The sequence below is a fragment of the Notamacropus eugenii genome, chromosome 1, assembly GCF_028372415.1.
Source record: "Notamacropus eugenii isolate mMacEug1 chromosome 1, mMacEug1.pri_v2, whole genome shotgun sequence".
NCBI lineage: Eukaryota > Metazoa > Chordata > Mammalia > Diprotodontia > Macropodidae > Notamacropus > Notamacropus eugenii.
In genome coordinates this window covers 254,064,464-254,077,550 of record NC_092872.1, presented here as the reverse complement: position 1 = coordinate 254,077,550, position 13,087 = coordinate 254,064,464, and the positions used below count along the sequence as shown (strand labels likewise).

The following is a 13,087-nucleotide window of genomic DNA, read 5'->3' as shown; positions in this document are numbered from 1 at the left end:
ATCATTTCCTAAGAAACTATCAGGGAAAACTACCTTGATATTCCAGAAACAAAGGGTTAAATACATATTGAAAGAATGCATTGATCACCTCCTGCAAGTGACCCCAAAAGAAATATTCCTACGGATATTGTAACCAAATTCCAGAACTGCCAGGTCAAGGAGAAAATATTATAAGCAGTAGGAAAGAAATAATTCATGTATTGTGAAAGTACCATCAGAATAACACAAGTTCTAGCAGCATCTACATTAACTGTAGAATTGAAGGGCTTGGAACAAAATAATCGAGAGGTCAGAGGAGCTAGGATTAAAACCAAGAATCACCTACCCAGCAAAACTGAGTTTATTACTTCAGAGAAAAATGGTCTTTTTTTTTGTTAGGGATAAGAATTTGTTTACTTAAAATGTCATTGTGGGAAATCAATAGCATTGATTGTTTCAAGGCAAATTAGCCTGTTCCTTTGATGAACATGAGAACACACCGTATCCTCAGGTGCCAGTCTCATTAACTTGTTCAGTGGTGGCAAACCCGAAAGATCCCTGATTGTATGGACCTGAAAAGGGAAAATGGTCTTTCAATGAAATAGAGGACTTGAAGCATTCCTGATGAAAAGACCAGAGCTGAATAGAAAATTTGACTTTCAAATACAAGAATCAAGAGAAGCATGAAAAGGTAAACAGGAAAGAGAATCATAAGCAACTTATTAAAGTCAAACTCTTTGTATTCCTACATGGAAAGATAATATTTGTAACTCTTGACACTTTGATCAGTATTAGGATTGATGGAGGGATTATATACACATAGACAGAGGGCACAAAGTGAGTAGAATAGGGATGATATTTTAAAATAACATTAAGGGATGAGAGAGGAATATGTTGGGAGGAGACAGGAAGAAATTAAATGAGGTAAATTATCTGTCTCATAAAAGAGCCAAGAAAAATCTTCAATAGAGGGGAAGAAGAGGAAGGAAGTGAGAGGGAAAGAGTGAACTTTACTCTCATTGCATTTGGCTTAAGGAGGGAATAACATGGACACTCTATTTGCTATGAAAACGTATCTTTTCCTTGGGTAAGTAGGAGGGAAGAGGATAAGTGTGGAGTCAGGGTGGGGAGGGAATGATAACAGGTGGGGCAAATGGGAGGAGGGGGACATTTGATGGAAATAACTTTTAAGGAGGGATTCTTTGAAAAGAAAATAGAATAAATTGGGGGCATGATAGAATGGAGAGAAACATAGTTAGTCTTTCACAGTATGACTGTTGTTGAAAAGTTTTGCATAACTTCACATATAAAACCTATATTAAATTGCTTGCCTTCTTATTGGGGCTGGTGCAGGAGGGAGGAAGGGAGAGAAGTTGGACTTCAATCCTTACCCCCTTGAGTACCTTTGGGAAGAAATCTCTGAAGATCTTTCTGTTATTTTCTCTCTTAAAACTTAAAAAGGGAAGGAAGAGACAAGGTGGAGGAGTAGAAAGAGGGACCTACTACAGGTCTTCCCTAAAAACTCCTCAAAAGACCTTTAAAATGACTTTTAATAAATTATAGACCATCAGAAGCCATAAAATGGCAGGTAGATGCAAATTACCAGTCAAAGACAATCTGGAACAGGTATGTTGTATCCAACCAGGGCGGGAAGGATTGCCTTTCTGTGGGTCATGCCAGCTTGGACTGAGCAGGACCAGGCCTTGGGGACAGAACTGATGGTGGCTGCTGTGGATTCCTGACTTCTCAGCCTACAAATGCTGAAGACAGTTTCAAACGTCAGTGGGATTGATGTCTCACCTGGTTGAGAGGGGAGCTCCAGCCCCTGCCTCAGAGCCACTGCTGAAGCAGAGGGTGCTTCTGGAGACCTCCACTTGAGTAAATGATTCAGAAAATGAGGAATCCAGCTAAAAAGAAACAGACTACAGATTCTTGCATTCCCTGTGAAGAGGTATTTTCTTGCATCTTTGGAGACAAGGAAGATAAAAATATATAGCCAGAAGAAGACAACAAAGTCAAAACTCCTGCATTCAAGACCTCTAAGAAAAATATGAACTGGTCTCAGGACATAGAAGACCTCAAAAAGATTTTTGAAAATTCAATAAGAGGAGTAGAAGAACAATTGAGAATATAAATGAGAGTGATGCAAGAAAATCATGAAAACAAGCTAACAGCTTGCTAAAGAAGATCCAAAAATGCTGAAGAAATTAACATCATTAAAAATAGACTAACCTGGAGCAGAACCAAGATGGTGGAGTAGAAGCATGGACCTGCTTGAGCTTTCCCCTCATAGGCCTTAAAATACATGTAAACAATGACTCTACACATATTCTAGAGCAGCAGAAGCCACAAAATGACAGGCAGAGCGAAACTTGTTTCAAACGCAAGACAACCTGGAAGACCAACAGGAAGAGTCTTTTGTACCAGCCTTGGAGTGCAGCACAGCCCAGCATGGGCCTTGCTAGAACAGACGGGACTGGATGAGGCTTCAATGTGCTGAATCATGGATAACTGCTGTGATTGCCAGATATCTCAACACACAAACACCAAAGACAGCTTCAAAGGTTAGTGAGAAAGGTCTTTCACCTGGCTGAGAGGGAAAGTTGGTCAGGCTCCAGCCCCAGGCTGAGCCGCAGAGCAGTGACAGTGGCTTCTAGAGCTCTCAGCCTAAAGAAGGTGGGGCAATCCAGTGACTGACCTTGGTCTCAGTCCTGAGTTGCAGGCCTGGGGTGAGGGGGGGTCCTTGCATGATGGAGCTCGAGTTGACTGTGGAGATGGAATTCTACTCATAGTTCCAGGGCAGAACAAAGTCCATATGGTTTTCCATAGGCCAGAGTACAGGCCATGAGAGGAGTAAACACCTCCCCTCTGATCATACCATGTTGGAGGAACTAAGAATTTACAGATCTCAAAGGACTCAAAAGTCAAGTAATTGTCTGGAAAAATGCCCCCAAAAGGGACAAAATAAGAACATGGAAGACTACATTCTTGGTGAACGGTACTGTCTTCTATCCTTTTGAATGAAGAAGATCAAAACATAGAACCAGAATAAGACCAAAGAATACAACCAGAGGAAGATAGCAAGGTCAAGACTCCTACATCCAAAGTCTCTAAAAAGTGTGAAAGGCTCTCACGCCGTGAAAGAACTCCAGAAGGACGTTGAAAAGTAAGAAAGAGAGGTGGAGGAAAAATTGGGAAGAGAAATGAGTAATTCAAGAAAATCATGAAAAATGAGTCAATGGCTTGCTAGAGGAGACTCAAAAGATTCTAAAGAAAATAACAGCTATAAAAATAGACTAACTTAATTGGCAGAAGAGATCCAAAAAGCCAATAAGGAGAAGAGTGCCTTAAAAAGTGGAATTGACCAGGTGGAAAAGGAGGTCCAAATGTTCACTGAAGAAAAAAGTTCTTTAAAAATTAGAATGGAGCAGATGGAAGCTAATGACTTGAAGAGAAATCAAGAAATTACAAAACAAAAACAAAAGAATGAAAAAATGGAAGACTATGTGAAATAATGCATTGGAAAAACAACTCACCTGGAAAATAGATCCAGGTGAAATAATTTAAACTTCTTGGTCTGCATGAAAACGATGATCAAAAAAGAGCCTAGACATCATCTTCCAAGAAATTCTGAATGAAAACTGCACTGATATTCTAGGATCACAGAGTAAAATAAAAATGGAAAGAATTCATCAATAATTTCCTGAAAGAGACCCCTAAAGGAAAACTTAGGTATATTGGAGCCAAATACCAGTGTGTCCATATCAAGGAGTAAATATTACAAGCAAGTAGAGAGAAACAGTTCAAGTATTGTAAAAATTCAGTCAGGATAACACAGGATTTAGCAGCTTCTAGAGTAGGGGATGAAAGGGCTTGGAATATGATATTCCACAGGTCAAAGGAGATAGGATTAAAACCAAGAATCACCTACCCTGCAAAAATGAGTATGATACTTCAGGGGAAAAAATGTGACTTCAATGAAAGAGAGGACTTCCTAGCATTCTTCTTGAAAAGACCAGAGCAGAATAGAAAATTTCACTTTCTTTTTTTAAAAATTAATTTATTTGTATTCTGTTTTCCACAGTCACTTCCACAGGTCCCAGATTTCTCCCCCTCCCTTTCATCTCCCTCCCTGAGATGGCATACAATCTTACATGGGTTCTACAGACACATTCTTATTAACCATATTTTGGCATTAGTTATGTTACATAAAAAAATGGAAATGAATGGGAGAAGCCATAAGAGAAAACAACCAGAACATAACATAACACAAGAGAGAAGAGTCTGCTTCATTCTGCATTCCAATTCCAGAGTTCCTTCTCTATATCCAGATGGCATTTTGCCTCAAGAGTCTTTTGGGAATATTTTAGGTGCTTGCATTGCTGTGAAGGGCTAGGTCTACCACTAACAGTCCTTGCACACTATGGCTGTTACTGTGTACAATGTTATCCTGGTTCTACTCATTTCACTCAGTTTCATTCCATATAAGTCCTTCCAGGCTTCTCTGAAGTCTTCTGTTCATCATTTCTTATAGGAAAATAGTATTCCATCACATTGATATAGCACACCTTGTTCAATCATTCCTCAACTGAAGGACATCCCCTCAATTTCCAGTTCTTGGCCACCACAAAGAGAGCTGCTATAAATATTTTTGTACATGTGTGACCTTTTCCCATTTTTATGATGTCTTTGGGAAAAAATTCACTTTCACTAGAAGTATCAAGAGAAGCATGAAAAGGTAAATAGGAAAGAGTAACCATAAGGGGCTTACTAAAGTTGAACTATTTACATTCCTACATGAAAAAATATTTATAACTCATGAGACCTTTCTCAGTATTCAGTATTAAGATAGGTGGAAGGATCCTATATGTATACATATATGTGTGTGTATGTATATGTATGTGTGTATATACAGAAAGATACAGAGAGACACAGAGAAAGACAGAGAGACAGACAGAGAGAGAAATGGAGATAGAGGACACAGGGTCAGGTGAATATGAAGGGACAATATCTATAAAAGAAAATTAAGGGTTGAGAGGAATATAATAGCAGAAAGAGAAAGGGACAGGCAGAATATAACACATGATCTCACATAAAAGGAAAAACTTTTACAGTGGAGGCAAAGAAGCGGAAGGTGAGAGGATGTAAGTGAACCTTGCTTTCATTGGATTTTTCTTCAAGAGAATATAACACACACATTCAATTGTTATGGAAGTTTATCTTACTCTAAAGGAAAGCAGAAGGGAGAGGAATAAGAGAAGGGTTATAATAGAAGGGACAGCAGATTGGAGTGAGGGGTTATTGGAAGCAAACACTTTGATAGAAGGACCGGTCAAATAAGAAAATTGAGCAAACAGACAGGGGCACAGCATAGAGAGAAATCTAGTTAGTCTTTCACAAGATCACTGTTATGCAGATGTTTTGCATGACCACATGGAGCCATAAGAACACCAGCATACACAGGAGGGCCTATTACACAGGTGTTTTTCGAAAAGTAAGGCAATTTTTGAAGGGTCAACAATCAGTTTAATGAAACACATACATAAACAGAGAAAATACAAGCAGGACCAATAGACAGGGTTTCCAGATGTCTGATCATAGGCAATGTAAACACACATTGTTACGAGAGGGAAGAGCCAACATCTGGGTTGTCTAAGTCAGGGGGATTCTTAAAATGACTTCCCAGAGTCTCATCTGGCACATGAAACTTCTTCCAAAAACTGAACCCCAAAGCAAAACCTCACCTCAGAGTGCATACTCTCTTTTCAATAACACCTGGCGACCTTGCCTCACCAGCATCCAGCACAAAGTATAGGCCTCCATACCAAACAATTGCTGAATCAAGCTTCCATCAACAGCCTCACCTGAGGTCTATCAATCGACAGGGAAGATAATGAACTCCCATCAAACCACACTGGTATAAGCTTCATCCAATTGCTTGCCTTCTCAATAAGGGTGGGTGGGGAGGGGGGAAGGGAGAGAATGTGGAACTCAAAGTTTTAAAAATGAATGTTAGAAGCAGTTTTTCACATGCAACTGGGAAATATGGTATATAGGCAAAGAGGTGCAGAAATTTATCTAAAGGAAAATACAAAAGAAGGGGATTCAGGTTGTGATAGAAGGGAGGGCAGATTAGAGGAAACAACAATCAGAATATGCACTTTCCTGGGGTGGTGGTAAAGGGGATTTGGGGAGAAATTTTGAAATTCAAAATTTTGTGGAAGTGAATGTTGAAAATTGAAAATAAATAATTTATGTGAAAATAAATAAATAAACCTTAATAGGTTTCTGTCCCTTTCTAGTTTGTTCCTCCTCCTAGTATTTTCATGAGATAGGGTAATATACTTCATTACTTATGTTTTCTCTTGGTAGCTTTATTTTTTTTAATTTTAATATATAATTTATTTATTTTTCAATTTTCAACATTCACTTTTTCAAGAATTTGAATACAAAACTTTCTTCCCACCCCCCACTCAAGGACAGCATGCACCCTATCCACCCCTTTCCCCAGTCTGTCCTCCCTTCTATCACCCCACTTTTTCCAACTGCCTGCACCCATTTTCATGTAGGGCAAAACGGATTTCTATACCCCATTGCCTGTAAATTTTATTTCCCACTTGCATGAAAAATAATTTTTTAACTTTCATTTTTCAAGCTTTGAGTTCCATATTCTCTCCCTTCCTCCATGGCCATCCATCCTTATTGAGAAAGCAAGCTATTCAATAAAGGTCATACATGTGTAGCTGTGCAGAACACTTACATAACAGTGATGTTGCTTAAGAGTAACCACATTTCCTTTTGTCCTATCCTGCCCTCCATTTATTCAATTCTCTCCCTTGACCTGTTCCCTGCCAACAGTGTTTGCATCTCATTATCTTTCCCCAATTTACTCTCCCTTCTTTTATTTGCCCTCTCCTATTCCCTCCCCCATTACCTTCTGACAGAATGAAATAGATTCTCATACCCAATTGAAGGTGCTTATTTCCTCCTTAAGTCAAATCCCATAAGAGTAAGGTTCATTTTTTTCCCTTTCATCTCTCCCCCTTTCTCTCCACTCTAAAAACTCTTTCTTGCCTCTTTTATGTGACAACATTTGCTACATTCTACCTCTCATTTTCTCTTTCTGCTAATGTATTTCACTAAACAGTATATTTTATTTTTACGTATTCTCCCTTCATGTTCAGGTCATTCTGTGCACCCTACCTATACATATACACACACACAAACACACACACACATACTATATGCTCATATATATGCATATATATACATATATATACATACATACATACACACACCTACACACATATATATACACACATATAGTATATTCATACATACCCACGTGTATGTGAATATGTATGTATATGTGATGTGTGTTCATACATATGGGGGTAGTGGCGGTTTTCCTTTGCTCTCGAGGAGGAAGAAAATGACATCTCTATGATAACATCAAGTTTCAGTGTGTTCACTTGTGACTGATCAGACCTATATGAGCTCGGAATGCTGTACCACAGATTGGGCACAGATAGTTGGTATGAACATTTGGGGTGGACACTCTGAATTTGTTCATCCTGTTTTTCCTTTGTGTTGTCTCATTTCTGCCTTGCTCATAGAGCACAGCACTCTTTCTCCTGTGTGTACTCTATGCTGAGTGTTCCTGTGCCAATGTCTCCCATCTCACACAGTCAAATCCAAAATCTTGAGCATCCTTGTATCACTTCTTCTGACCACCATGTGATCTCCTGCCCCATGAGAGTTCTCCATCAAATAGTCTTTTTGGCAAGCATAGATTTTGCATTCAAACAACATGGCCAGCCCATTGGAGTTGTGATGTCTGAAGCATAGTTGGAATGCTTGGCAGGTTAGTTTGAGCAAGGACCTCAGTGTCTGGTACCTTATCCTTCAGATGTTCAGAAGATCTTCAGAATCCTCCTAAAACAGTTCAAATGGAAGCAATTTAGTTTCCTAGCATGGTGCTGGTAGACTGTCCATATTTCACAGGCATAAAAGAATGAGGTCAGCGCAATGGTTCTGTAAATCTTCAGTGTAGTCATCAATCTAATATCTCTTCTCTCCCAAACTTTTCTTCAGAGCCTCTGAAACATTGAGCCAGCTCTGAAAATGTGTGCATCAACCTCATTGTCAATGTGTACATGCCTGGAAAGTACACTACCAAGGTAAGTGAACTTATCCACAGCATTCAAAACTTCATCATTTGTTGTAACTGATGGTTCCATGTATGGATGGTGTGGTGGTGGCTGATAGAGCACCTGTATTTTCTTGGTGTTAGTTATTAGGCCAAAATTAGCACAGTCAGCAAAGAATTGATCCATATTTTGCTGTATCTGAGCTTCAGAAGCTTCGTTGATTGCACAATAATCTGCAAACAGAAAATCATGCACCACCACTCCCTTCACGTTGGTCTTGCTGTTAGCCTTTTCAAAATGAAGAATTTACCATCAGCACAGTAGATGACCCTGATGCCGTGTTAATCCTCATTGAAAGCCTTTGACAACATGGCTGAAAACATCATGCTAAAAAGCATGGGAGTAAGTACACAGCCCTGTTTCACTCCATTGGTGACTGGGAAGACATGAGAGCATTGTCCACTATATAGAACCTGGACAAACATACCATCATGAAATAGATGTACAATGCTGATGAACTTTCCTGGGCAAGCAAATTTTGACATAATTTTCATAAGGCTTGACCACTAACAGTTTTGAAGGCCTTGGTCAGATCTGCAAACATCGTATGCAGACCTCTGTTCTGCTCCTGGCATTTCTCCTGGAGTTGCTGGGCAGCAAACACCATACCGACTGTTCCTTGGTCCTTTCTGAAGCCACACTGGCTCTTGGGTAGATGAGCATCTTCCAGGTGAAGGGTCAGCCTATTAAGGAGGACTTTAGAAAGAATATTGTCAGCAATGGCAAAGAGAGAGAGAACTCCCTGTGATTGTCACAGTACAATCTATTTCCTTTACCTTTATAGAAATGGACAATGAAAGCATCCTTGAACTCCCAAGGGATAACTTCCTCTTACCATATAACCTGGAAAATTTCATTCAGCTTTTCTTTGAGTAATGGTCCCCCTACATTGTAAATCTCAGCTGGAATAGAATCAGCACCAGGTGCTTTGCCTTATGAAATGATCCTAATGGCATTCAAAACCTTTTCTTCAGTTGGAAGTTCAGCTAGAGAGGGATTGACATCAGCCTCTTGTGAATGGCCAATGGACTTGGCATTAATTGATGATGATCCGTTGGAACACTATGGAAGGGTTCAGCCCATTTCTCTAGGATCATGTCCTTATCACTAATCAATGTGACTCCATTGGCACTGAGTAGTTGTGATTCACCATAGGTTTCAGGTCCATAAATAGCTTTCAGGAAATCATAAAAGCACTTTGGATTGTTAGTATCAGCATAAAACTGAATTTCATCTGCCTTCTTACTAAGCCAGAAATATACACACATATACATGCATACACATATATACATATGTACACACACATATATGTGTATGTATGTATGTATGTTTATGTATTCCCTCTAACTTCCCTAATACTGAGAAAGATCTCATGAGTTACAAATATCATTTTTCCATGTAGGAATGTAAACAGTTCTACTTTGTAGAGTTCTTTATGGCTTCTCTTTCATGTTTACATTTTCACATTTCTATTGGTTCTTGTATTTTTCCATTCTGGTCTTTTCTACAAGAATGATTGGAAGTCCTCTATTTCATTGAAATTCCATTTTTTTTCCCTGAAGCATTATGCTCAGGTTTTTGGGTTAGGTGATTCTTGATTTTAAGTATACCTCCTTTGATCTCTGGAATATTATATTCCAAACCCTTCAGTTCCTTACGGTAGAAGCTGATAAATCCTGTGTTACATTGATTGTTCTTCCACAGTCCCTCAATTGTCTCTTTCTGGCTGCTTTTATCCTTGACGCTGGAATGTGGGAATTTGGCTACAATATTCCTAGGAGTTATCCTTTGGGGGTCTCTTTCAGGAGGTGAGTGATTAATTCTGTCCATCTCTATTTTACCCTCTGGTTCTAGAAAATCAGGGCAGTTTTCCTTGACACTTCCTTGGCAGATGATGTTTAGGCTCTTTTGTTGAACATGGCTTTCATGTAGACCAAAAATTTTTAAATAATCTCTCCTGGATCTATTTTCCAGGTGAGTTATTTTTACAAGGAGTTATTGCACATTGTGTTCTTTCCTTGAATGTTTTGATTTTTTAAAATAATTTCTTGATTTCTCAAAAATTCATTAGCTTCCATTTGCTCCATTCTAATTTTTCAGGAATTACGTTCTTCAGTGAAGTTTTAAACTTTCGTTTTCATTTGGCCATTTCTACTTTTTAAGGAATTCTTCCCTTCATTAGCTTTTTGGACCTCATCTGCATTTTTGGGATCGTCTAGTTTTAAAGGTCTTACTTTCTCGAGCATTTTGTTGGTATCTTTTAGATAGCTGTTGACTCATTTTTCATGATTTTCTTGCATCACACTTATTGCTCTTCCCAATTTTTCCTCCACCTCTCTTACTTGATTTTCAAAATCCTTCTTCAGCTTTTCCATGGCCGAAAACTATTTCACATTTTTTTCAGGTTTTAGATGTAGGACTATTGACCTTGCTGTCTTCCTTGTGTTGTAAGTTTTGGTCTTCTTCCTCCAAAAGGATGGAAGAAAATATCTTTTCCCTAATAAAGTCACAGTGTACAGTCTTATTTCCCCCTTTTAGCTATTTTCCCTGACAATTACTTGACTTTTGAGACCTTTATCATGTGCAGGCTATGCTACCCCATTCTGCAGATATTTTCTGTAGATGTTCTCCAGGATATCTCTAGGGACCTGTAAATTCTCAGTTCCTCCAAAATGGTATGATCAAAAGATAGGTGTTTACTCTTCTCCTGTCCTGCACACTGGTCTGTGAGCAACCACAAGCACTTTTTATGCCATGGAACGGTGAGTAGGATTCCTTCTACACTCCTGCTATCAGCTCTGCCATGGCAGTTCTCCTCCTCACTTCAGGCCCACCACTCAGGACTGAGATACAGATCAACCCCTCGATTCCCCCACTGTCTGTAATCCAAGAGCTCCAGAAGCAGTTGCCGCTCTGGCTGTGGCTGCTGCACCCCTGTGACTAGAGCTCAAGCTGGGGCTGACACTGGGGCCAGATAACTCTTTCCTCTCACCTAGGTCAGAGAGTTTTCTCACTGACCTTTGAAGCTGTCTTTGGAGTTTGTGTGTTGAGAAATCTGGAAACCACAGCAGCTTCAGAGACCTGAAGTCTGCTCCAATCCTGTCTATGCAGGAGTGTGACACACTGGAATGAGCTCCACTCTGAATTCAATACAATAGATCCTTCCTGTCAGCCTTCCAGGTTGTCTTGGACTGGAAATCTGTTTCACTCTGTCATTTGTGACTTCTGCTGCTGTAGAATTTCTTTAGAGTCTTTTTTGCAGGTATTTTAAGGGTTTTGGGGGAAGAGCCTGAGCATGCTTCTGCATGGATCTACAGATCCATGCTTCTACAGTGTCATCTTAATAGAGATTAGTAGACTTACCTGAGGATCAAACAGCTTGTATCAAACAAAAAGGATGCTAGATTCAGCGAAGGATAAGTTATAAGTAAAACAAACTATAAAGTGAAAGTGAGGGTTGAGAAGAGAAACTTTTAAAGGAAAACGGAGAAGGTAAAAACCTATGATTGTGTTCTGGAAAGGGAGAAGAGAAAATGTCAGACTCATGGAGGACCAATGCTGAACATATTCTATGTTCACCTTCCTATTTGTACTTGTGAATGGAAGGTGATGGGTCCACAGAAGAAAAAGTATAGAGAATGGGTTGAAGATATTAACACGCAATAAACATTCATAAATGTCAATGAACTCATACATAAAACTGGTAGGATAGGAGAATAAATTACAAAGCACAATAAAACAATATGTTGTTTATAAGAAATCTACTTAAAACACAAAGGATTTGTGCAGTTAAAATAAGAAACCACAGCACAATTTAATATTCCTCAACTACATAAAAAAAGTAGTTGGAGTAATCATGATCTTAGAAATGGTGAGAGCAAAACCAGAATCAATTAATATAGAGAAACAGCATTTTACTGAAAGAAGACACTGGACTCTTGGTTGTTCCACAAAGATGACACTGCATCTCTGAGGTACAGGCATTTTCTCAGACTCTGCCGCATTCCTGGAATATTTTTCTTCCTCATCTCCACCTATTCCCTTTTTTTGTTTTTTGTTTCCTTTAGGTCTGAACTAGAATCCGTTCTTCTGCAGGAAAATTTTCTAAACTTCTTAATTCTAGTGCCTTCTCTGTGATAATTCTTTGAATATAAAGCTTTTCTGTCTGTGAGGTCATGTGTGTGTGTGTGTGTTTGTGTGTGTGTATGTGTGTAAGTTCTTCCAGGGAAAGCAGGTACTTTCTTTGATCTCTTTTTGTATCCTTAGCACTTATCACACAGTACCTGGCACAGAGTAAGTACTTAAGCAATGTTTATTGCCTGACTGTCTAAGCTACTGAGAAAAAAAGTGAGATAATTGGACATATAGAAAGCATTTAGGTACTTATGGACGTTTAAAGTCAAACAGAACATTTTTATATTTGATCCTGGAAGTAATAGGAAATGAATGCACTTTCTTATACATATGATCAGACTTCTTATTTAAATCTGTTTGGCAGCTGAGTTTGGTAACTTGGTTTGACATGGAAAGAAAAATAAGTCAGGGCACCCTATCAGAAGGCTATTGTGTGATCTCAGTCATGAGATGATGAAGGCATAAACAAGAGTGGTATTTATGTGAGTGGAGATGTCAATGGAGATGTATGTACGAGATGTCAAGAAGGTAGAAACGATATGACTCAATAAGAGATTAGCTATTGGAAATCGATAGGAGAGAGGAATTGAGGATGACACTGAGATTGCAAGCCTGGGTATCTAGAAGGATAGTGATGCCTTTCACATTAATGGGGAAGGTTTGTGGCAAAAGATACTTCTATTTTGGACATGTTGAGTGTGAGATGTCTATGGGACATCAAGGTTGAAATATGTCCACCAGGTAGTTGGTACTGTGAAATTGTC

At 39.0% G+C, this 13,087-nt stretch overlaps 1 long non-coding RNA gene across 2 annotated transcripts in view; it reads left to right on the top strand.

The window, feature by feature from the left end:
- The first annotated feature begins 445 nt into the window (after positions 1 to 445).
- LOC140517378 (uncharacterized) overlaps positions 446 to 13,087 on the top strand; it is a 29,397-nt gene continuing 16,755 nt past the window's right edge. The window contains exons 1-2 of one of the 2 annotated variants that reach the window (XR_011971568.1): positions 446 to 670; positions 8,074 to 8,159. This is a non-coding gene — a long non-coding RNA (uncharacterized lncRNA). The remainder of the gene's footprint in view (positions 671 to 8,073; positions 8,160 to 13,087) is intronic. The other variant, XR_011971567.1, reaches the window with a different exon arrangement.